The 24,676-nt window shown below is 42.4% G+C and overlaps 1 long non-coding RNA gene across 2 annotated transcripts in view; it reads right to left on the minus strand.

Moving 5' to 3' along the window:
• Positions 1–3,377: 3,377 nt before the first annotated feature.
• LOC112442614 (uncharacterized) overlaps positions 3,378–24,676 on the minus strand; it is a 44,026-nt gene continuing 22,727 nt past the window's right edge. Inside the window, exon 3 of one of the 2 annotated variants that reach the window (XR_003030788.2) lies at positions 3,378–6,975. This is a non-coding gene — a long non-coding RNA (uncharacterized lncRNA). The other variant, XR_009491665.1, reaches the window with a different exon arrangement.

The raw sequence follows: 24,676 nt of genomic DNA on the forward strand, positions 1-24,676 counted from the left end.
TGTGAAGTCAAATAAATAAAATAAATGTTGAAATACAACAACAACAAAAATAAAAATAAAAGAGGGATAATGATAGTGCCTACCTCACAGGGTTGTTGATTCCTAAGGAATCAACCAGTTCCTCATTGTAAAGCACTTAGAGTGGTATTTGGTAATAAGGTAAACAGTCTATTGCTGTTGTCGTTATTGTTCAGTTGCTAAGTTGTGTCCGATTCTTTGCGACCCCATGGACTGCAGCATGCCAGGCTTCCCTGTCCTTCACTATCTCCTGGAGCTTGCTCAAACTCATGTCCATTGAGTCAGTGATGCCATCCAACCATCACCCATGGTTTGGCCAAAAGCAACATGCCTGGACCATGGCTGTCAAACAACTAGATGAATGGGCAGAGTCTTTGAAAATTGCTTTGTGGATTCTGGGTAAGTGGAAATGTACAGAGCAGCTGTAAATGAAGTTGAGAGAAGTGGACTTACCTGGATGGCTGTGTTGCTGGAGATCTCCTATCCTCCAGGATACCCACCCTCAGACTAGGGCACCTTGCTCTCTCCTCCCAGGGAAAAAACAGCAATACAGGGGAAGGGTTTGGAGTCAGACTGTCTGGTCTGTGTTATATCCTGATCAGAAGCAAACTGGGTGACCTAAGCTAAGCATGGAGCCTCTCTGAGACTCGGTGTTCTCATCCATAAAATGGAGTTAATTATATTAATAAGACCTACTTCATAGCGTTTTTTTTTTTTTTTTTTTTTGGGTATGCCACATGGCTTGCAGGATCTTAGTTCCCCGGCTTCAGCCATGAAAGCATCGAGTTCTAACCACTGGACCATCAGGGAGTTCCCTGGTTTTGTTTTCAATTTTGTTTTTTCAATGTTCATTGGACCTATAGCACATTGCCTGGTATGTATTATGTGATTAAAACATGTTATCCATTATTATTTGGCTAAAATTCCTGAAACAAACTTCATTCTTGTTAAGCTTATTTAAATATCATCAGCTTTTTGGTTAGTTATGGTTTATAAAAGCAAAATATAAAAATAGTATTGTCTTTTCAGGCTGAGAAGAATGTTTTCAAACTTAAATAAAAATCAGTGAAGCCTTGTTTTCAAACCAATTTCTGTTAGAAGCCTGATGTGTAGAACCAATGAAAGCTGCTCTGGGGGGTGGAGCCTAGACAGCTGGCCTCATCCTTCTTTCTCAGCTGACATTTCTGACACCCTGGGGAGTCCTGGACTCCTGAAATAAGAACACCCCCCATATCCCTGCATTTTTTTCTAGTGTCTTCTTATTTTACAGTCTGAAGTTCACTAGGGGAAAGTGGCTCATTCAAGATCTCCCCAACTCAGTGGGGGATTAGGAGGTACAAGCTATTGGATGTAAGACAGGCTACAAGGATGTGTTAAACAACATGGAGAATATAGCCAATATCTTGTAATAACTGTAAATGGAGTAAACATTTAAACTGTATTAAAAAATAAAAATTAAATTGGGACTTCCCTGGCAGCCCAGTGGTTAAGACTTCATGCTTCCATGCCCCAAACCAGGGGCACATGTTTGATTCCTGATCAGGGAACTAAGATCCCACATGCCACATGGTGAGGCCAAAATAATTAATTAATTAATTAAAACTTTGAAAAGATCCCCCCAGCTGGAAAATAACAGAGTAGGTGCCTGAATCCAGTCAATATTTCCTTTGATAGTTTCTCACGCTTCCATCATCTGAGCAATTCTTGGGTTTGCTGACTAAAGTAGCATTTCATTGGTTTATTGGACAATTACTTGCTTCATAATGTAGTTCCTTGCTGTGATTCCTGCCTTTGTAAAATTCTTTACTGTTATAAGCAATCATATCCATGAATCTGACATTTGATGCTATATATTTTCTTAATTTACACTTAAACTAAAAAGTGTGAAAATACAAAAGTACTTGTCCGTACACCATTTAAAGCTTAAGTATGCACACCCCACAGACCCTCCCAGTGATTTCCATAGTACATTTTGGAAAATACTGCTCTGTGTGCAAAAAAGAAAATACCTTAGCTTTAAGGAAGCCAGTTCAGGGGAGGAACCATATCTTTACCAGAAACCAGGAGGTTCAGGCTTCTCAGATGGCACTAAGTGGTAAAGAACCCACCTCCCAATGCAGGAGACTTAAGAGACGTGGGTTTGATCCCTGGGTCGGGAAGATCCCTGGAGAAGGAAATGACAACCCACTCCAGTATTCTTGCCTGGGAAATTCCATGGACAGAGGAACCTTGCTGGCTAGAGTCCACGGGGTCACTAAGAGTTAGATGTGACTTAGCATTCACACAGGAGGTCCAGGGATTTTCTGGGCCCTGTTCCCTGTGGGCTTCAATTCAATAGGATGATACAAGTTTAGAATGAGTTTAAAGGATGATTCCAGTGGAGCTGGTTTGGGTCTTAGTTTTTTGTTTTGCTTTGATTAACAGAAACAAGACGTGGGAAGTCACTGAACCGCAAGCTCTTCGGAAACTGTCTCCTGTTCTGTAATTAAATGGGTTCTAAGCACTATGAAATGTTTGGATTTATAACTTTTAAGAACTTTTCTATGTGTCTTTACTGTGTACACTTTACAACTTATGAAAGTTGCAGTTAGTCCAGCCTTTGTAATCACAAGAAGATGTTGCAGGGCCTCCTACAGTGAGGAAATAATTCACACCTTGGAATGCTAATTGCACTTGCTCTTCAACCCAGAGGCTCAAAAGGCAGCAGGACCCATGTGCAATGGTATACACCCCGTCTCGTCTGGCTGGATCTGGTTTCGAAATGAAGAAAGAGAAGAAAATCATTTATGTTTTGCCTAAAAATAGTCGTTTTAAGGGTTCCCCCTCCTTCAAATAATGCACCCACTATAGGCTGTGCTAGATATAGAAATGTAAAGCTTTTTCCATTCTCTTCAAAGGTCAATTTGTTAGTTTACTTTTTCCACTTAGTGCAACTCCTGTCATTGGCTTGTCACCTTAGATCTGACACGAAGGTAACATAAACCAGGAGCAGTCAGACCAGTCCTTGCTTAGATTTCACATCCAAAAGAGCTAATATTTGGGACCTCCCTGGTAGTCCAGGGGCTAAGATTCTGTGCTCCCAACGCAGGGCTCCCTGATTAGGGAGCTACATCCCACAAACCCTGCATGCCACAGCGAAGACTGAAGATCTCGTGGGCAGCAACTAAGACCCAGCACAGCCAAGTAAATAAATGAATTATTAAAAAAATACCTCATAATATTTTTTCCATTTACACGAGTATCAGAGTCCCAGTGTTTGCAAAAGACTTCTAGAAATTTGGGAAACACAGATTAGCTAGTCAAGCTGGCCCTTAAAAATGAACTTTAAAAAACTGATATAAAAAAAAATATATATATATATATATATATATATAAAGCATCATCAGTACACTAGCTGAAAGCACAGACCTTCATTTTAGACAAACCTGAGTTTGAATCCTGACTCTACTGACTGAACTTGGAGTAAGTTCATGAACTTGCTGTGCTTCAGGGTCTTCACTTCTAAGGCAAGGGTACAAAGAGTACCGACGTCATAGATTTTCTTTGAGGATTAAATGAGATAACGCACATAAAATATTTAGAACAGGGCTGGACACAAAGAAAGCAGTCCAAAAAATGCTAGCTATTATTTTTGTTGTGACCCTCATAATTACTACCATTCTGCCACACAAATTATCAATACCTAAAAAAAAAAAAAAAAATTATCAATACCTGAAGTAGGTGTGGTCATTGTGACAGATTTAATGGACTGGCTCCCACAACATCCACTCCGACCCTTTCTAAAACCCCCAGCACCTGAATTCTTTTGTAACTAAGGTTTTACATATGACCCAGGTTCTGCTGAGTATATGCATGTGTGACCCAGAAAGGTGACAGTGATTCAAATAAAGTGACATTTTCATGTGGGTGGATCCATTTTCTTGCAAGAACGACAGTGGAGAAGCTTTGGTAAAAGTTCTAGAGTCCAGAACTCCCCTGGCAGTCCAGTGGTTATGTTATGATTTTAAAATAAGAACAGAAATAGATGAGAAACCTGGTAAAACTGAAACCACACTTCACCCAGGACTCTACCCATCACACACTTCCACTGCAGAGGGTGTTCCATCCCTGGTTCAGCAGGGTTTCATGCAGCCCGATGCAGCTAAAACAGAAAAAAAGTTCCCGTGTCCAGAACCTAGTCTCCTAGGTATTAAGTGGTAAGCAGCCACAACGGTGTCTCCATGAGAACAGTCCCGTTTATGGTTGGGCATTTCTCCAGAGACTGTTCTGGCTGTGTGGTATGTCAGCCTGTTTCCCTGGCACTGATGAAAACCCTGTAGCCTACCTAGTAGCCTGCTCTAATCCTGTTCTATTAAAACTAGCTGGAGTGAATTCTGTTGCCTGCAATTAAGGACACAGTGATTATCAAGCAATGAATACATAATTACCAGAATAATCCTAATTACCACAGTCAAAAAGTTTTCTTTACTAAGTATATTCTGTTTCCTAAAGGGATCAAGATCAGAATGTATAAAAACCTTCGAAATGCATTCACCCTAAAAGATACCACATGAATGGAAACTTGTTTTGTTGTTGTTTTTTTTTAAGGCTTAATTTTCTTCAGCAGCAGAAAAGGGGTCCCAGAAAGTCATTAGTATGTATATGTGCTTGGCTCAGTGTGTTGTATACGGTCATTAACATCCTACCCTCTAGGATGGCACCTAGGAATGTGCTCTATTATAATGATAAGAATGCCTTGAAAGACACTAACAAGGGCATTGAGACCCATCTCCAGGCAGATTTTGAATTGACGAAAAATGACATTGTAGTGAGTAGAGTCCTGGGTGAAGTGTGGTTTCAGCTTTACCAGGTTTCTCATCTGTTTTTGTTCTTGTTTTAAAATCAGAAGATAAAATTCTTTCCTCCTACAAACGCTGCTCTTCAAGCATCTTCTCTGAGTGAGACAGAGGCCATCCTTGACAATTCTCTTATCATTTAATACCTGATTTCCCATTTTCCCCCTTTACATCCTCCTGGCAAAGTGAAATGACCACCTCAGTGCAGATCAGGGAACTTCCCACAATCCTGAACTAATAGGCGGAAATGTCAAGTGCTTAAGTTACTTATGTCTTTCTCCAAAAAAGTTCCTAAAAATGCTGGACGTCTGGCTTAGTCAGTCAGATGGTATATTTGTTTCCTATTGCTGCTGTAATAGTTGTCACAAATTTAGTGACTTAAAACCACACAGATGTATTATCCTTACAGTTTTAGACATCAGAAGTCTGAAATCAATTTTACTGGGATTTAGCCAAGTGTCCACAGGACTTGTTCCTTCTGGAAATTTCAGGGGAGAATCCGTTTCCTTGCTTTTTTCAGCTTTTTCAGGTTTCCTGGATTCCTTGCCTCCTGGCCCCTTCCTCACATCACTTCAACCTCTTGTTTTCATGGCCACAACCCCTACTACTGACTCTGAAACCCCTCCTGCTTTCTTCTTATGGGGATTTTAGGATTACACTGAGCCCAGTTGGATAAGCCAGGACAGTTTTTCATCTCAAAATCTTTAACATCCCTTTAAAGTATTTTTGACATCCCTTTTGCCCTATATGGTAACATGCACATGTTCTGGGTATTTGGGATATGGACATGGGGTGGAGGTCAAGAACCAGAGTTCTAATCATGTTTTCTCAATCAGTGGGGGCTTACTATAAGGTTACATTAGAAATTAGAGAATAGGAAATAAGAAAATCAACTGGTATTTGAGATACAACACAGGTACCTGATTATCTTGCTGGCCTCTCAGCAACAGATCTTTTGCTTGTGACTCTAGACTTCACTGATACCATGACTGTCTCTACTTCCTCTATTTCTTACTAATTATCTCAGCATCTCTCACAGTCAGATTTAACCAGACACCATCCTGCAGAAGGTCCTCCTTTTCTGTCATGCTCTTGTATCAGGACATGTCATTGGCTGCTATCTAGCCTACAAAGGACAACTTTTGAATCACGTGCCAATCCTTAGTCCAATCAGCTTTGGCCAAGGAAGCATGACCACAGGACCCAAAACATAGACCCCAGTGCATAGGAACCACAAACATTTTTCTCTGAAAGGGACTGAGAGGTGGCAAGCATTCAGAGATTATCAAAGACTCCTCTTCAAACAATCAATGTCATAGACTTCTCTCTAAACAAAACAACAATCAATGACCTCAGAGTTTGGGCAATAATTTTTTACCACCTGATTTTAAAAGCTGGTACATATAAGTGCCTGTTACAAATGGGTTTTAGTTACCATTTACAAAGTATTCTTAAGAGAAAAAAAATTATAAAATGTCCAAAAATGAATAAAGAAGGAGTTCTCCAGGAAGTTATGATGTCATAATAGCTTGTAGTTTAATCACTAGCAAAGATATGCACATCATTAAAAAAAGTCTTCAAGGTCAAAGGCCTTTATTATACTTCAGATTACATAAAGCAACACACTGAAATTCCCAGAGCTTGAACCATCCAAGAAAAATAACCCTTATAGCTTCCAGGACACTGAGTTTAATTCATTTGATAAACATTCACTGTCTTTCATAGAGAGATGAGATCTAGGAAAGGGGAGAAGTCATATGGAATGCAGCACAGACACAAATTGACTTCTCTTTAATAGGAATCAAAGAGAGTGTTACACTTATACTCTCGGATTATGTCAGATAATCACAGGCTCAGCCACTGGATTAGTCATATCATGAATTTCATAATCACTATGTAATTGACACAGACCTTTAAACAGTCCTTTCTTCCTGGAAGCCAGTTTATTGCTGGAATTAAAAGAACTGTCACTCTGGGGAAAATGGAACCTACTTTTCACTTGGCTCACCTTGGCTGTGAGTAAGAAAGAGCTTTCCAGGAGTTTGTGTTCTTCCTGTCCAAGTTGTCCAAGTGGAAACAAGTAGATTGTCCTTAAGGATGCAAAGATTCTCTAAGTGGGAGCCTGGAGCAAAGGCAAAGGAGAATGTGTTTAAGGCCCAGGCTGTTAGAAGTAATGGACTATGCTGTGTGTGTTTCCACTGCGTCAATACCAGCATGTAATCAAACCTCCATGCAGCCCAGGAACATCCATTCTAGCCTGGACTCTTAGAGCCAGAAGAATGATTCAAGTTATTGAATCATTGATTCAAGTCAAATGATTTGGCCACTTGCCAGTCATTTGACCTTTGGCAAATGGGACTGACCAGGGAGCTTGTTCAAACAGGACTCTTGTCATGATTTAAAACAGGTAAAATAAAATGAAAGCAGGCAAAATGCAGTTCACTATCTGTGAATAGACGCCCTCCACAAACCTTACTCTTGTTATCCATCATCCACTCTCACCACCTCAGATCTTGAAGTCCTGTCTAGAGTAATGTCACACTCCTCAAATCACCAAACGCTTTCTCTCTTCTTTGATACTTGGTCATTCTAGGCTCTCCAACAGCCCACAAACTCTTTCTAACACTAAATGTAGTCTGGGTGCTACCTGCAAGCACTCCATTTGGCTTTTGACGATTTCTTCTCCTCCGCTATATTCTAAGCAACTGTCTGTTATTTAAGAGCCTCCTCTCTTTCTTCCCCTCCAGTTCTTCATTCCTGGTCTTCTCTTTCCCTAGTCTTGTACCTCCAGAGGCCAAAGTCTACAGTGGATAGGAAATTTCCCATCAGGTTTAGAACATGTGAAATGTGGTCAGGTTAGAAGAAGAAAAAGAGGAAGGAATCATGCCTGTTGCTTTATTTTTTTCCACATAAATTCAGCTCCTCATAAATTACTCCCTATCTTTATGCAGCTTCTCAACCTTCTTCTTTTTTGTTTTTTGTTTTTTTTGTTTGTTTGTTTTTGGCTATTCCACACAGCTTGCAGAATCTTAGTTCCCCAACCAGGGATTGAATCCAGACCCCAGCAGTGAAGGCACTGAATCCTAACCACTCGTTGCTGTTCAGCTGCCAAGTCCTGTCTGACTCTTTGTGACCCCATGAACTGCAGCATGCCACGTTTCCCTGTTCTTCACTATTTCCTGGAGTTTGCTCAAACTCATGTCCATTGAGTTGGTGATGTCATGCAAACAGCTCATTCTCTGTTGCACCCTTCTCCTCCTGTCCTCAATCTTTCCCAGCTGCAGGGTCTTTTCTAGTGAGTCAACTCTTTGCATCAGGTGGCCAAAGTGTTGGAGCTTCAGCTTCAGCATCAGTGCTTCCAATGAATATTCAGGGTTGATTGCCTTTAGGATTAACTGGTTTGATCTCCTTGCTGTCCAAAGGATTTCCCTCAACCTTTTCTTAATCCCCTTTGATTTATTGGCAAATATTGGGTATGATCAAGAGAGCAGTCACACTGCATTTCCTGGCCTCCATGGCAGTCCAGATTAGGGCCAGATGACAGGGTTCTAGTGAGTTGGATGAGGGTCGATGTGTTGTATGTGACTTATATACTTGGCCCCCAAACATCTTACACAATCTTCCACATTCTTTTTCTTCACCAGTTGGGTCATTGGATAGAAAAGGTCTAAGGAAGAATTTCCAGGAGGCCCTGGGGAACTATGGGGCTCCAAGATAGAAGGGGCCTGGATCCTTGAGTCACTACTTGGAGGAGATTGCCCAGGAGAGCTGCCCAACTCACTGTGAGGTGAGGGGGAAATAAATCTTTGTTGTACTAAACCACAGAGTTTTGGAGTTCTGTGCTACGGCAGCTGGTGGGTGTTTTTTTTTGTTTTTTTTTTCAATATTTGTTATTTATTTATTTGGCTGCACTTGGTCTTAACTGTAGCACACGGGATCTTTGATCTTCATTGCAGCCTTCAGACTCTTAGTTTGGACCTGTGGGATCTAGTTCCCTGACCAGGGAATTGCCTGCTGCATTGGGAGCACAGAGGCTTTGCTGCTGGATTACCAGGGAAGTCTATAGTAGCTAGTGCTAATTAACCTTATTAATACATTTAAAAAGTTTCTACAACATAAAAAGGGCTTAACAACCGTTAGTTTTTATTGACATTATTAGTTGTTCAATCAGCTCATAATTATTGATGATTACATGTATTTTCTCATGTGTTTTCCACAATTCCTCAGGAGGTAGATAGCCAGGCCTTGCTGCCTCCCATTGTAGGACCTTCATCTGTGTTCTTCTTTCTGCCTAACCTACTCCTTCCTCCCTTCTTCCCTTTGGCCACTACTAATCCCTAAGATCATAGCTCAAGAGGAATTTTACCCATGAAAACCTTCCTCAACCATCTAGGCTTGCTCACTGCCCCTTATCACATGACCTTGTAGGTCCCTACATTTTTCCTACAGAGTACTTATCACAATTTGCCATTGCATGAATATTGATTTCATTCTTTGGTGAATATCTCCCTTCCCCACCACAGAGTGAGCACCAAGAGAGTGGGGGCCATCCTCTTTGATTCACTGTTGCATTCCCTGTGTGCCTTGCCCAGTGGCTGGCATATTGGACATGCTCAAAAATTATTTGGGTTGTGCATGTCTCTGCCCAGGGTAGGTCTCACAGGCTGTCTGCTTCATAGGGGGGTCAAATGTCTGTGGAGGATTGAGCTGTCATCTTTGCCAGTTTAGAAACTTTTTTTTCATTTTTCATGGAAGCCCAGAAATCTGGGAAATGATTCACAATAACCACACTTACAGGATATCTACTTCCTGGCCTTAAAGTCCCTGGGAAAATAAACTAGTTAATATTCAGAAATGTATTTGAAAGAGGATGGTTTTGAGATGAATTTGTTTCTTCTAGGCTGGAGAATTAACCTGGCTGTCTTAAAGAGTGCATCTTTCTTTTCCAAATATACGCACTTTGATTACATACCATCGAAGCTATGCTTACTGAAGGCCATAGCACATAATAGGAGCTCAATAAAGACCTGAATAACTATCTGTGAATCTTACTGTTAATAGCTAAATGACTGACAACTGTACTTATATTCATTTTCTGGACCTCTGCAGATAATTACTTTTTGTTGTGATAGTATCTGTCCCTATATCTGCACCATGGAAATTTGGGAAGAACTGGTGACCAAGAGCCAAACTCAAGACTACAGATTTCTTGAAGTTAAGAATCATCATCTTCCTCACCCCTACTCCACACCAAAAAAAAAAAAAGATTATCATGATGGCCAACATTTATCATGTACTTTTCCATAGGAGGCACTTTACCACTGTTGTTTAACCCTCATAACAACCTTGTGAGCAACAGCCTCATTTTCTAGATGAAGAAATGATGCCCACACAAGATAAGGAACATATGGAAGATGACCTGACTAGTAAGCAGCAGAGCCAAGATTAGAACTCAGGCCTATGTCACTAGAGTCTGTGTTTTCCTTCACCGAGTTCAGCACATTCCAGCCTGTGGTTGTTTTGGTATCCCTGCAACAGTTTGAAATGGACTTGTGTGTAAGGGACTTCCCTGGTGGTCTAGCGGCTAAGACTCTGCACTCCCAATATAGGGGCTCAGGTTCAATCCCTGGTCAGGGAACTAGATCCCGCATGTTGCAACAAAGATTGACAATCCTGCATGGCCCAGCTAAGATCCAGCATAGCCAAAAGATAAAAATATTAAAAAATAATAATAATTAAAATAAATGATTAAAAAAAAAACAGGTATGTACAGTTAAATCTGGGTTGCCAGGAGCAGAAAACAACTCTGGTTATTGTAAAGAGAAAAGCAATTATAAGGCTACCAAGAATTTACAAGAAGCTGGAGAACTAGACAAAATTTGAGGTAGGGATGGAGCCTAAGGAGCAGAATATTGGATACTCATCTTTTAGCAGGAAAATCCAACCAGAATGCCTCAGACCAATCCTCCAAATGGGTAGGGGGCAGGGGGCTCTCCAGATCCAGTGGTAAGAATTGCCTTTTGATTTTTGTTAGGTAAACTATCACCGTAATATCTCACAGCATGGACACTTCCTGCCTCTAAGAAATCTCAGTACCTGGCCTTCCTGCTGCCCACCTGTCATATCTGTGTTTACCTTCCTTTTAAACCCCAGGGAGGCCCAAAGGGGCTATGTCCGTGCACCTGGGCCAGGTGTGTCTGCAACGGTGGTAGCTCCCTGCTCCGAGTCCAGATGGAGGCTGCAGTGGTCTGGGGTTGAGGAGCAAGAGGCTTCCCAGTGTGGATCGGGAAGTAGAAGGAGGGGCCGACAGCAACCCTAGGGGATGAAAAAGTCCATCAGCCCCTCCCCAAAGCCTGCTCACAATATCCGCATTGGACTGACTCTCTTTGTTTCTTTTTTAAATAAAATCACTTGAGGTGACAGAAAAACTTGAAAATGGCTATAATAAGACACCTCCATGACAGCTGTCCTGACTCTCTGAAATATATGACCGAGCTTAAAAAGACACTCAAGGTCAGAAGACACCACAGACTTGGCAACACCACCTTGGGTTCATCTGCCCTGAGACTGGCTCCTTAAAGTGACATGGGCACTTTTCTAAAACTCTTGCCTGCTTCTGAGCACACTGTCATGGAACTTCCTCCTCAGAATCATGTACACGTGAATGTCCCTCTAGAACTGTTTATAGTGAATATCCCTCATGGAATAAAGCAGTGTCTATGCCCAATCTAATATCTATTCAGTCTACTGAGAACCACATTTAAGAAGTCTATTCATGAGCATTTTTGTGCGTCTTTGTGTCAGTAGTTTTTTAAACTTGAATGTAGTGGAATCACCTGGAGGACTTCCTAAAACAGATTGCCCAGCGGCAGTGCAGAGTTTCAGCTTTGGCAGGTCTGGGGTAGGAACCTAGGAGTTGTTACAAGGTCCCAGGGGACACGGATGCTGCTGGTCAGAGGCCCGCTTGTGACAACCTCTGCCTGATGTAATGAAATGGATCACATTCTCCTTTCTTTCCTGGGTCTGATGTGGCCTGTTTCATGCTGGGCACTCCTGAGAAGTACCAGGAGAAAGAAGACAACACAGAAGTGGGAGAGGACTTCCCTGGTGGTCCAGAATCTGCCTGCCAATGCCGGGGACATGGGTGGGATCCCTGGACCCGGAAGATTTCGCATGCCTCGGGGCAACTAAGCCCGTGTGCCATAACTACTGAGCCCATGCTCTAGAGCACAAGAGCCTCAACTGCTGAAGCCCACATGCCCTAGAGCCTGTGCTCTGCTACAAGAGAGCCCTCGAGCACCAGGGTGTGAAGATCCAGTGCAGCCAAAAATAAATAAATGAAATATTTTTAGATAAAACAGAAACACTTATTTAAAAAAAAAAAAGAGAAGTGGGCAGAATGATATTTATTAATATGGAATTTTTTCATTTGAAATTCCATATTTCAAGCTAAGTTAAAACTTTGTTATGCAGTTACCCCAATTCCTTATGGGTCTGGAGCAAGGTCAGGCAGCAGTTAAGACGGGTGGGGTGGGACTGAAAGGAGTAAGGGTTGGATTAGTATAAGGGCAAGTGAGTGTCTCTGTTCCCCCTCCCAGAACTGTGACCTTTTGAAACCAGAGATTGTGTCTCTCACAATAGAATAGCCAGCACTTGATATGCCAGCAAATTTGGAAAACTCAGCAGAGGCCACAGGACTGGAAAAGGGCAGTTTTCATTCCAATCCCAAAGAAAGGCAATGCCAAAGAATGCTCAAACTACCACACAACTGCACTCATCTCACATGCTAGTAAAGTAATGCTCAAAATTCTCCAAGCCAGGCTTCAGCAGTACGTGAACCATGAACTTCCAGATGTTCAAGCTGGTTTTAGAAAAGGCAGAGGAACCAGAGATCAAATTGCCAACATCCGCTGGATCACGGAAAAAGCAAGAGAGTTCCAGAAAAACATCTATTTCTGCTTTATTGACTATGCCAAAGCCTTTGACTGTGTGGATCACAAGAAACTGTGGAAAATTCTGAAAGAGATGGGAATACCAGACACCTGACCTGCCCCTTGAGAAACCTATATGCAGGTCAGGAAGCAACAGTTAGAACTGGACATGGAACAACAGACTGGTTCCAAATAGGAAAAGGAGTACGTCAAGGCTGTATATTGTCACCCTGCTTATTTAACTTCTATTCAGAGTACATCATGAGAAACGCTGGGCTGGAAGAAGCACAAGCTGGAATAAAGATTGCCGGGAGAAATATCAATAACCTCAGATATGCAGATGACACCACCCTTATGGCAGAAAGTGAAGAGGAACTCAAAAGCCTCTTGATGAAAGTGAAAGAGGAGAGTGAAAAAGTTGGCTTAAAGCTCAACATTCAGAAAACGAAGATCATGGCATCTGGTCCCATCACTTCATGGGAAATAGATGGGGAAACAGTGGAAACAGTGTCAGATTTTATTTTGGGGGGCTCCAAAATCACTGCAGATGGTGACTGCAGCCATGAAATTAAAAGACGCTTACTCCTTGGAAGGAAAGTTATGACCAACCTAGACAACACATTCAAAAGCAGAGACATTACTTTGCCAACAAAGGTCCGTCTAGTCAAGGCTATGGTTTTTCCAGTGGTCACATATGGATGTGAGAGTTGGACTGTGAAGAAAGCTGAGTGCCGAAGAACTGATGCCTTTGAACTGTGTTGCCGGAGAAGACTCTTGTGAGTCCCTTGGACTGCAAGGAGATCCAACCAGTCTATCCTAAAGATCAGTCCTGGGTGTTCATCGGAAGGACTGATGCTGAGCCTGAAACTCCAGTACTTTGGACACCGCATGTGAAGAGCTGACTCATTGGAAAAGACCCTGATGCTGGGAGGGATTGGGGGCAGGAGGAGAAGGGGACGACAGAGGATGAGATGGCTGGATGGCATCACCGACTCAATGGACAAGAGTTTGAGTGGACTCCGGGAGTTGGTGATGGACAGGGAGGCCTGGCTGGGATTCATGGGGTCGCAAAGAGTCAGACACGACTGAGCGACTGAACTGAACTGAACTGAGAACAATGCCTGGCACATAGTAGGTACTCAGTAAACACTAGTTGAATGAATGACTAAATGCTGCCTTGATGGGAGCAAAGGGGTAGCTTGCTCTTCTTATTTTCTGTTAGAAGCCAGTGATAGAAAAGGTAGAGAAACGGAGAAGGAGAACGTGGATTGGACTCTTGTCAAAGGAAGGTCAGCCCCTTCCTGTGGTCGTTTTTTGGGTAGAAGAAAAACTGAGTGAAAACCTTGTACCAAACTGGGCCTAAGAAGATATAAACAAGCCAAACATTCTACCTAGACAATGGCCCGATTCTCCCTGACTGGAGAAGGTGGGAAAAGTGGGGAACCAGACAAACATCCCCTTCCAATTTCCTTCCGTCTGCAAAGCATCACAGCCCACACCCCACCTCTTGGACTTTTCCCTCATCGAAGGCATTCTCCAATCCGAGACAGCCTCTTATCCGGTGAGATCTTTGAAGGCTGGCTGGAGCGGCAGTCAGCCTGAATCACCCCTAACCACAACGGCCTTAGAATGACAGAGGGTTTCTGTTTCCAGGGTGTGTTCTGAAGTGAGCTTTTGTGGTCCAGTTTGCTTCCCCGTGACCCCTGCCAACCAGGAGGAGCTGAGATTAGCAGTTTGTGTAGATCAAATGATCGAACTCCAAAATACCCAGGAAAAGTTGTGAAAACAAAACAGCAGCGGAAGGACAACGTTGGGTGAGACGCGCTTGCACAGGAGCACGTGTGAAAAGTCGTCCAGACGCCCGCAGGCCTGTCGTGAGTCAGCTGGAGGATGTGGGAGCCAGGAAAACCTCAGGCAGGTCCGGACCCAGTGGAACTTCCAGAAAAAGAAAGGGAATGGCTGAATTCACTCCATGCTGGTCAGACCACCCTGGAGGAGACTTGGCTCTGTCTGGATGTCCCATCGTGTGAGAGGAAAGGGTGTGTCCTGAATGGAATTGCTAAGATCGCTGGTTGTGGGGGGAGGGGCAGTGCAGGGTGCAGGAACTGCACCCAAAGGACAAGAAGAGGAGATGAGTGTCACGGAGGAGAAGGGGTTTACGTGGAGGCATGAAAGGGTGGGGGTAGTGGGGGACTGTTCCCTGTAACTTCTGCTTGGAAGGCCTTTTCCCTTTTTTCTTTTTTTGGCTACACCCTGAGACATGTGGGATCTTAGCTCCCTGATCAGGGATCAAACCTGCACCCCCTGCCTTGGAAGCATGGAGTTTAAACCACTGCACTGCCAGCAAAGTCCCAGCTCTCCCCTTCTTCTCCCTGGTGAACTCCTATTTATCCTTTAGGCATCAGCTCCTGATGCTTCTTCTGAGAAGCCTTCCCTCATTTCTCGAAGTAGAACCAGCCATGCCTCCACTGGGACCTCCTCCCCTGCATCTGGGAGTCAATTCTCTTCATGCACAAGGAGGGATGTCCCCACCCTACTCCTCTTTGCAACCCTAGAGCCTGGCAAGGGGGCTGTTCTTCAGCTAAGGTCTGATTAATTAAGTGGTAGGCCTGCAAACAGTCTCTGAGCATTTTGACCATGCGGAAGAAAGATGGTATTCTCTCTCTGTGGCTTGAAAAAAACGGAACTGGAAGAGAGGGGGGAGACTATGAGAAGATGGATTTCAACTCAAAATTAGGAAGTGTTTTATAATAATAATGACAATAGATTTGCTGGGTGTTTCGCTCATCTATTGCTGCAAAACAACTTACTCCAAAATGTAGCAGCCTAAAACAATAAATATTTATTAATTTACCCTGTTTATATGAGTCAGGAATTGAGAAGAGGCACAGGAGAGTAATTCTGGCATGGGATCTCTCCCGAGGCTGTGGTCAGGATCCTAGCCGGGGCTGCTTTCGTCTGAAGGCTTAATTGGGGCTGGCAGATTGCTTTGAGATGGCTCCTCACCTGGCTGCTAGCAGGAGGCCTGGGATCCCCCACTGTGGGCCTCTCCCAACTATCTTTCACCACAGCAAGTGATCTGAGAAACAGAAGGGGCAATGTTTTTCCGGATCTAGCGTCAGAAGTTGCAGTCTGTTATTTCTATGATGTCCACTGTGGGAAGAGACTACCCAGAGGCATGAGTACAATGTGGCCGGAATCCTTGGGGTCTTCTTGAAGGCTGGCTATCACACTGAGTGCTATGGATGTATCAGCATCCCGCTGAGTGTTTTGCACTGGTTCTGTCCCGGAACCCTCACCTTAAGAAGACAGCATTTTTTTTTTATGATCTCCGTTTTATTGTATTTATTTTTTAAAATTTTGGCTTTCAAATTACTTTCCTCTTGATCACAGAAGCAATATATGTATAGGTAGGTAAAAAGATTGCGAGTTATTTTTAAAGATTTGTTTATTTTTGGCTGGACTGAGTCTTTGTTGCTGCGTGCTCTTATTTCAGGGGATGGGCTTCTCATTGTGCCTGCCTCGCTTGCTGCAGGTCACCAGCTCTAGAGCGCAGGCTCAGCAGTTTTGGCTCAAGGGCTTAGTTGCCTTGAGGCATGTGGTATCTTCCTGGACCACGGATTGAACCCGTGTCCCCTGCTTTAGCAGGTGGATTCTTAACCACTGGACCACCAGGAATGTCCCAGATTGTAAATTCTATAAGCGATTGTGTAAGCAATTGGAGAAGGCAATGGCAACCCACTCCAGTACTCTTGCCTGGAAAATCCCATGGACAGAGGAGCCTGGTAGGCTACAGTCCATGGGGTCGCGACGAGTCAGAGGCAACTGAGCAACTTCACTTTCACTTTTCACTTTCATGCGTTGGAGAAGGAAATGGCAACCCACCCCAGTACTCTTGCCTAGAGAATCCCAGGGACGGAGAAGCCTAGTGGGCTGCTGTCTATGGTGTTGCACAGAGTCGGACACGACAGAAGTGACTTAGCAGCAGCAGCAGTAAGCAATTTCCTATGCATTAAAAATGTAATTAATGGAAGTCTGGATGCCCAAGTTTATTCTGAAGTTAGATCTGATGGTGTATTTTCAAATTCCCACTTTGTATATATGGAAACTGAAACACAGAGATATTAATTTGTCTCTGATCACACACCCAGAAAGTCTCTGAGCTTGGTGTGGTTTGAACCCGAAAACCCAAAGTCATTACATTTTGTGCTATATTCTGCTGCACTATGGTGCCTCCTGGGCATCCACTAGTCAGGATGCTGGAGCAGTGACACTCATTCCTGGCTGTACATAAACTCAGCTAGGAAGCTGTGCCTAAACCCAACCTCCAGGTTTTTGGATCTAACTGGTTTGGGGTTTGATTCTACTATGCAGGGCTGAGAAACTGCCAGCCCTAGTTGAGGAGCAGATCATGACTTCCCCGAGGTCTCTTACAAATATTACATGCTATTACCTGGGTGAAATGAAACATACCTTTATTACCAAGCAGATAGGGACTCAAATATAATGTGTAGATGAGTTCCTAATCATTGTCTCAGGCACAGTGGAGGTAACACCTGAGCTGCAGGCAAGTAGATGTTGAATCAGCTGAGAAGGAGGTACATTCCAGCTAGAAGGAAATAGGAGACACCTAATGCCAGGGTAGAGTTTTAGGAATAGAAATTGGGAACACAAGGATTTTTACAGAAGTCCTCCTTCAGATTCTCTAACTGCCGGCCTAATTTCTCACCTTTGTCCATGTCCCCAGCTCCTACTCACTGTCCACTTTGGTCAGAGACAATGTTCCTGATACAGATGGAGAGTAACAGAGAAGGAACATAGGGGAAGGAGTTGCTGGAATGATAAATTCCTGTGCAGGAGGGAGAAGGGGGAGAAAATTTCTTTTCCATTAATTCTTGTCCTCTACTTCTTGAACATTGAAATTGAACCAGGAGGCCATACTTTCAATTCGTAATTATAAGCATCGGAAGACTAGTTGAGGCTTCTAAGTGGCTTTTTCTTTCTCTTTAAATTTATTTGACTGTGTTGGGTCTTAGCTGTGGCACGAGGGATGGCTGTTGCTGCGTGTGGGCCCTGAGGTACAGCATGGGGAATCTAGTTCCCTGACCAGGGATCAAAACCGGGGCCCCCTGCATTGGTTAAGCACAGAGTCTTAACCACTGGACCACCAGGAAAGTCCAAATACAGCTTTCTTGTCAAATCACATCACAACTGCCTCCCTTGCTCCCCAGTGTAAGCACACAACTGCCAATAATACTAATCCTGGAGGCAGAATAGTATAAATTCATTCATCCAGCAGATGCTGACTCGAAGGACTGGGCCGGGCACTGATTTAGGCATTAAACATGAAGCCGTGAACAAAGCTCTGGTTTTGTGTTCATGGAGCACTCCAGAGAGGAAAGAAGATAATCTCTACTGGGACAGAGGTAGGCTGATGTCAGAATCCTCAGTAGGATGCAAGAGGACACTAGAGAGATGTTTCTGAAATGTGGAAAGAAAGGAATTTTGACCCTGGAATTTTACATCTGGTTAAGTTACCTGGGCTTTTCTCTAGTTGCGGCAAGCGGCGGCTACTCTCTAGTTGCAGTACTTGAGCTTATTGCAGTGGTTTCTCTGTTACGGAGCACGGACTCTAGGGAACAGTCTCAATAGTTGTGGCGCATGGGTTTAGTTGCTCTGTGGCATGCAGGATCTTCCTGGATCGAGGACCAAACCCATGTCTCCCACATTGTCAAGGGGATTCTTTACCACTGACCCACCAGGAAAGGGCCAGCTGAATGAAGGAATGAATTGAAGATAGTATCAGGTGCTCTAGGAGACCCTCTGAAAGTTTCCCACACAAATACCTCCTCTGAAGACATTGTTGGAGGCAGTTCTCCAGCAAGGAGAAAAATTAAGCCAAAGAATGTTTTGAAATATACAGTATGGAAATTAAAGTAGTCAAGTTCTTTGCTAGCTAAATAATTGATGGCCAAAAAAGAAAAAGAATATAATAAATCATTACTCAAGCTCCAGACAATACCAAGAGCCGGGAAAAAAAAAAAAAAAGACCAGAGCTAGTGAAAAGTATCTGGTACACATCTCTTTGGGAGAAAAGAAATAGATATGGATAAGCTTAAGGAGTTAAATGAAGGTGAATATACATAGTAATGTGTGAGAAGTAAATCCCAGAAGAATAAAAATAGAATGAATGTACAACTTTTTCAAACAGCAACTAGGAAATCTTTGCCTACTATAAGATCACAAGTGCTTTCTCCTCTGGTTTCTTTTAAAAATGTTCATGTTTTAAGTTTTACAGTAAATCTATGATACATTTGAGTTCATTTTGTATATGTTGTGAGATAGAAGTCAAAATTTTTTTTTCCACATATGTGTATGTTCAGCTGCTTCAGATGTGTCCCAACTCTTTGTGATCCCATGGACTGTAGCCCGACAGGCTCCTCTGTCCATGGGATTCTCCAGGCAAGAATACTGGAGTGGGTTGCCCCGCCCTCCTCCAGGGGGTCTTCCCAACCCAGGGATTGAACCTGCGTTTCCTGTATTACAGGTGGATTCTTGACCCCTGAGTCACCGGGGAAGTACGTCCTTTTGTTTGCATATGGCTATCTAAACCGTCCTAGCACCATTTGTTGAAAAGACTCTCCTTTTCGCACTGAGTTTTCTTTTCACTTTTATTAAAAAACCAGTTGTGCATGTATGTACAGGTCTATTTCTGGATTCCATTCTATTCCATTGATCTAGTTGTCTCAGGTCGATGATCTTGGCCTCCCACCTTAAGAGTACAGAAAAGGAAGAGCAAATTAAACCCAAAGTAATCAGAAGAAAGGAAAGAATAAAGACAGAGTGAAAATCAATAAACTATAGAAAAGAAACACAATAGAAAAAAACTAATGAAACCAAAAGCTGGTTCTCTGAGAAGATCGATAAAATTGAAAAATCTTTAGCCCAATACTCAGCAAAAAATAGAAGACAGAAGTCAGCAAAACAGGGATGGGAGAGTTGACATTCCTACAGATTGTTTAGACAAGTAGATAATAAGATAATAAACAGATAATAAGATTATGCATGTTTATGCCAATGAATTTGACAACTTAGATGAAATGGACAGATTCCTTTTTCTTTCTTTTTGGTCCTGCTGCTGCACAGCTTCTGGAGATCTGACTTCCCCTACCTGGGATTGAACCCAGGCTACAGCAGTGAAAGCCCGGATCCTAACCGCTAGGCCACCTGGGAACTCCCTGGACAAATTTCTTGAAAGATACAAACCACCAAAGCTCACTCAAGAAGAAACAGATAACCAGAATAGCCTTATATCTGTTAAAGAAATAGAATCTGAAGTTAAAAATGACTTGGCTGGGTGGGATGGGGAGGGAGGTTTGAGAGGGAGGGGACATATGTATACCGATGGCTGATTCATGGTGGTGTTTGGCAAAAGCCAATACAATGCTGTAAAGCAATTATGCTTCAATTAAAAAATAAATAAATTAGGAATAGAAAAGGGACACACGCGATGGCATGAAACCTCCAGCACGCTTGGGGCAAAGTGGGGGACTGTGTTGTAGGCTAGGACGATGTTCTGGCTCTTGGGAGAGAAATAAAATTAAAACATGTTTTAAAAAAAAAAATCACCACCCAGAGAAAACTTCAGACCCAGGTAGCTTCACTGGGGAATTCTCCCATGTTTAAGGAGGATATGACACAAATTCTTGACAAACTATTTCAGAAAAATGAAAAGAAGTGAATACTCCCCCTCCCACTCCTTGAGACCAGCATTACCCTGGTACTGAATTCAGACATTGCAAGAAAAACAGCAACAATGAAGACAAAAAAAACTACAGACCTGTATGCCTAATGACAAATATCCCTCTTAATAAAGTTTTAGCAATTGGGTCATGAATGAGATGACTTAGTCATTCTAAGATGTCAGTTCTCTCCCAAATTAATCTATAAATTTATGTAACTCCATTAAGAATTCCAGCAAGATTTTTTAAATGAAAATTTTATTGAAGTGAAATATATATATGTATATGTATCTATAAAACCACACCAATCATAAGTATACAACACAATGAATTTTTGCAAAGTGAGTAACTCTGTATAACCATGACACAATTAAAAAAAAAAAACTGAAGCATTACCAGCACCTCAGGAACACCTTAGGGGCCTTCCCAAGCCTGGTAACTAGAGAAGAGTTTTGCCTGTTTTGAACTTTATATAAATGGAGTAGGGAATGGAACCTAAAAGGAAAACTATAATTGAACAAAATAAGAGCAATTCCTTGATGAAGAAGCTGATGATGATGTGCTGTGAATTAAGGGGTATGATTAACTCAACTCTCACTTCCTGAGGTCTCGAAAAACCTACAAAACAAGCTTCAGGAAAACTAAAACTCTGGTGAGCCTAATTTACCAAGTGCAGACATGTGCAAATTCCAGTGGTAAACGCAATTCAAGGTAAAACTGCTTCCAGTTCCGCCAGCTCCAAATAAGACCAAGTCTCTTTTGGTGCTCAAAATACCCCTGACTAGATGTTAGACTCCTGGGTTCAGGATTGGGAACACGTGTACACCCGTGGCAGATGCATGTGGATGTATGGTAAAAACCAATACAATATTGTAAAGTAAAAAAAAAATTTTTTTTATTTATTTAGCTGTGTCATTGTGGCACTCGAGACCTTCATTGGGTCATCTTTCACTGTGGTGCACAGACTCTCTAGTTGTGGCATAGGCTCAGTAGTTGTGGCACTTGGGCTCAGTTGCTCGGGGGTATGTGAGATCTTAGTTCCCAGATCACGGATCAAACCTGCATCCACTGTATCGGAAGGTAGATTTTTAACCATTGGACAACCAGGGAAGTCCTAAACTCCCAGTTCTTAGAATTGGACTTTTCTCCTCACCTCTCAAGTTGCTTTATCTGCTAAATGGGTTTACTTGTCCATCTAACTCACAAAGATTTGAGGAGGAGTCTCAGAATACAGTGAGGTATATGAAAACAAGGGCTTGCTAGGTGGCTCAGTGGGTAAAGAATCTGCCTGCAATACAGGAGACACAGGTTCAATCCCCAGGTCGGTAAGATCCCCTGGAGGAGAGTATGGCAACCCACTCCAGTATTCTTGCCTGGAGAATACTGTGGACAGAGGAGCCTGGTGCATTACTGTCCATAGGGTCACAAAGAGTCCAAAGCAACTGAGCACACACCCATGCATATGAAAACATCCAGTAAAGCATTATTCAAATAAAAGCCATCATGATGATTATTTTAAAAGGAAAATTTTTCTAAATGATTCCAGCCTAGATTTTAAAGAAAATCTTTACATTATTTTATTATTTTTAATGTGAAATATTTAGCAAGGTGGAAGAAATATTTTGATTTGTGGGAAAAGAAGAGCCCCAGATTGTACTCTTTAAATGCCGTGGTTTGGGTACATCATTTATTTATGTGTTAAACTTCAGATTACGTGTAATAAACTATCTGTGGTGCAGAACTATTGATTTTCCTGCATTAGCAGCTGAATTAAATGTGCATTACTCCAGGGTTGGTCACCATGAGAGATGCTTAAAAAGTTTTGAGGGAGAGTCAGTGGAGCCCATTAAGGCTCTTGAGGCCCCATCTCCTGTTGATCCCAGTCACCCCAGGGAAGTTTTACTGCGATTCGGTCGCATGTACATCCTTGTCTTAATGCTTCCTCTAATGGTGCCTAATAGCAGCATAGCTACATCATTTGCCTTATAAAGAAAGAGTTGCCTTCCCCAACCGTGTCACAAACATGTTCTAAAAACGAGTGGTGCTTTTGAGTACATCGCATGTAAAATACAAAATTCCTTGGTTTCATGTTTTTATTAGCGCATTCATTGATTTATTTAACCAACTAACATTTATTGAATATTTAAATGGTTTTCGACATTTATCCAGTGGTAGTCTTTAAAGTATTGTCTTTAAGACAATACTTATCTCTGTGTTCAGTACCTGGAAATGAATTACTGCCTACTTGATGTTCTTGGAGAATATTAAAATATTTGGAGAAGTGAAGAGCTGGAACTCTGGATTGAATTCCCACCTCTGTTACCTTCCAGCTAGGTGACCTTGGTCAAGTTATTTTTCAGAAATAACTGAGCTTTTCCTTGCAGCCCAGTAAATGATCGATTTGGATAAATATAATATATGTGTTTTGAAACAAATGGTATTTAGTGTGTATAGGATAAAAAATTTAGTATAGAGACATTAAATCATTGCAATAAATTATTTATCAGAATTATCTATATTCTTATAGATTTCTTTCTCTATCTTTCAAATTAAAACTGTGAATAAGAGTGCATTGTCTGGTTTAAATTAATTTTATTTCTCACTCTTTGACCTTTTCAGCTTCAGGTTTACTATCTCCAGCTCTTGACTGTTCCCCCTACCATGATTTTTAAAATGTTTCTCCCATTTTTTCAGTTCTGTGCTCTTTTTCTGAGATTCCTATTACAGTTCCCTGTAGCCACAATTCCAAAATCTTAAAATTCTCTGAAAACCAAAAATTTTCTCTTGAGCTGGCAACACTCCTTTGGCAGTAAATCCTGACCTGACATGATATGAAACTATTTATTGTCTTTATTTATTTCTTTCAGTGTTTTACTGAAGAAATGTAATATTTTTGATTATAGAGTGCTGACCTAGATCCCATGGGGGTGTATGTAATATCAGTGTATTCACTACCTCATCTCTCTAAAATCACCCAAATGCTGACTCCAGAAGCGCATCTGACTCCAGGGATTTTGAATAAATCATCGTTAGCCTGTATATCTATCTTAGACCTCCTGGATAAGTCCTCCCATCACTCTTGGCTTTGTAATTTTCATATGTATCCTGAGTTCGAGGTGAACTTCTTAAGTTTGTCTTCTTCACTAAATTAACTTTTGGCAGCTCTGCCTCCAAGAGGTTTTTCATTTGGCATTTGTTGTTTCCTTCTCCACAAAAATATTTCCTGATCTCAGAGGGATCCCTCCTTATGACTTCTTGCTCTGTATTGGCCAATGTTCCCTTCAGTTTGGCTGGACGAGGACGTGAAGCAGAAGCTCTGCAAGCCAGGGCCCTTTCACATGCAAGAAACAGACACCCAGCTGGATGTGGCTTGAGGCAAATGAGGATCTTCTTGGAAAGACACTGGAGACAGAATCTCAGAAACTAGGATGTCTCTGGGGACCTCAGAGAGGGACTGAAACCAGGGACTTCCTGCTGCCAGGCCCTCCTCTCTCTTTCTCTCCTTCCTTAGGCTTACTGGCTTCATTTTCCCCTACTGCTGTTGGATTTCTGCCTCCTGGTTAGAAACATGAATATTAATAACACTAAGTTCATTCTTTTTCAGCTCTGTAACCCAAGAGGTAATAGAATTCCTCTCTTCTGGCTTCAGGAGTCATTTCAGGGCCAGGCTTATTGGTCTAGGCTGGGTCTCATTCCCTGACACAGGTCCAAATGGACACAGGTCTGTCAAAAGGTGGGGGAGAGATCCTGAGCAGATTAAACAATAACACCCACTTCATACATTCTCTAAAATGCTGCATAAATTTGCTTCAAATTGGAGGATTCCTCCTGACTCTCCATGGCGGTCCTCTTCTTTGGATTTGGAGCATTTTTCGTAGATACAGTGACATCTCCCAGTTTGCTTGGTTTGGGGGCAAGCCCCACTGAATGCAGGTCCTGCCTGGTGCAGCTGTCTGCTCGGAGAGAAAGCCCTGCTGTGCAGGCTTCCTGCTGGCTGTGTCTGCCTGGCCTCACGCTCCGCAGCAGGACAGGAGAGGGATTCTGTCAGAGTTAGCCTACCACCAAGTCCATGTCAATGGCATCCTTCATAGTGCATCTGTTAGGGTTCTGTTTGTTACAAGTAACCCAAACCCCACTCAAACTGGCTTAA

Source organism: Bos taurus, chromosome 19 (assembly GCF_002263795.3).
Source record: "Bos taurus isolate L1 Dominette 01449 registration number 42190680 breed Hereford chromosome 19, ARS-UCD2.0, whole genome shotgun sequence".
NCBI classification, from domain to species: Eukaryota; Metazoa; Chordata; class Mammalia; order Artiodactyla; family Bovidae; genus Bos; species Bos taurus.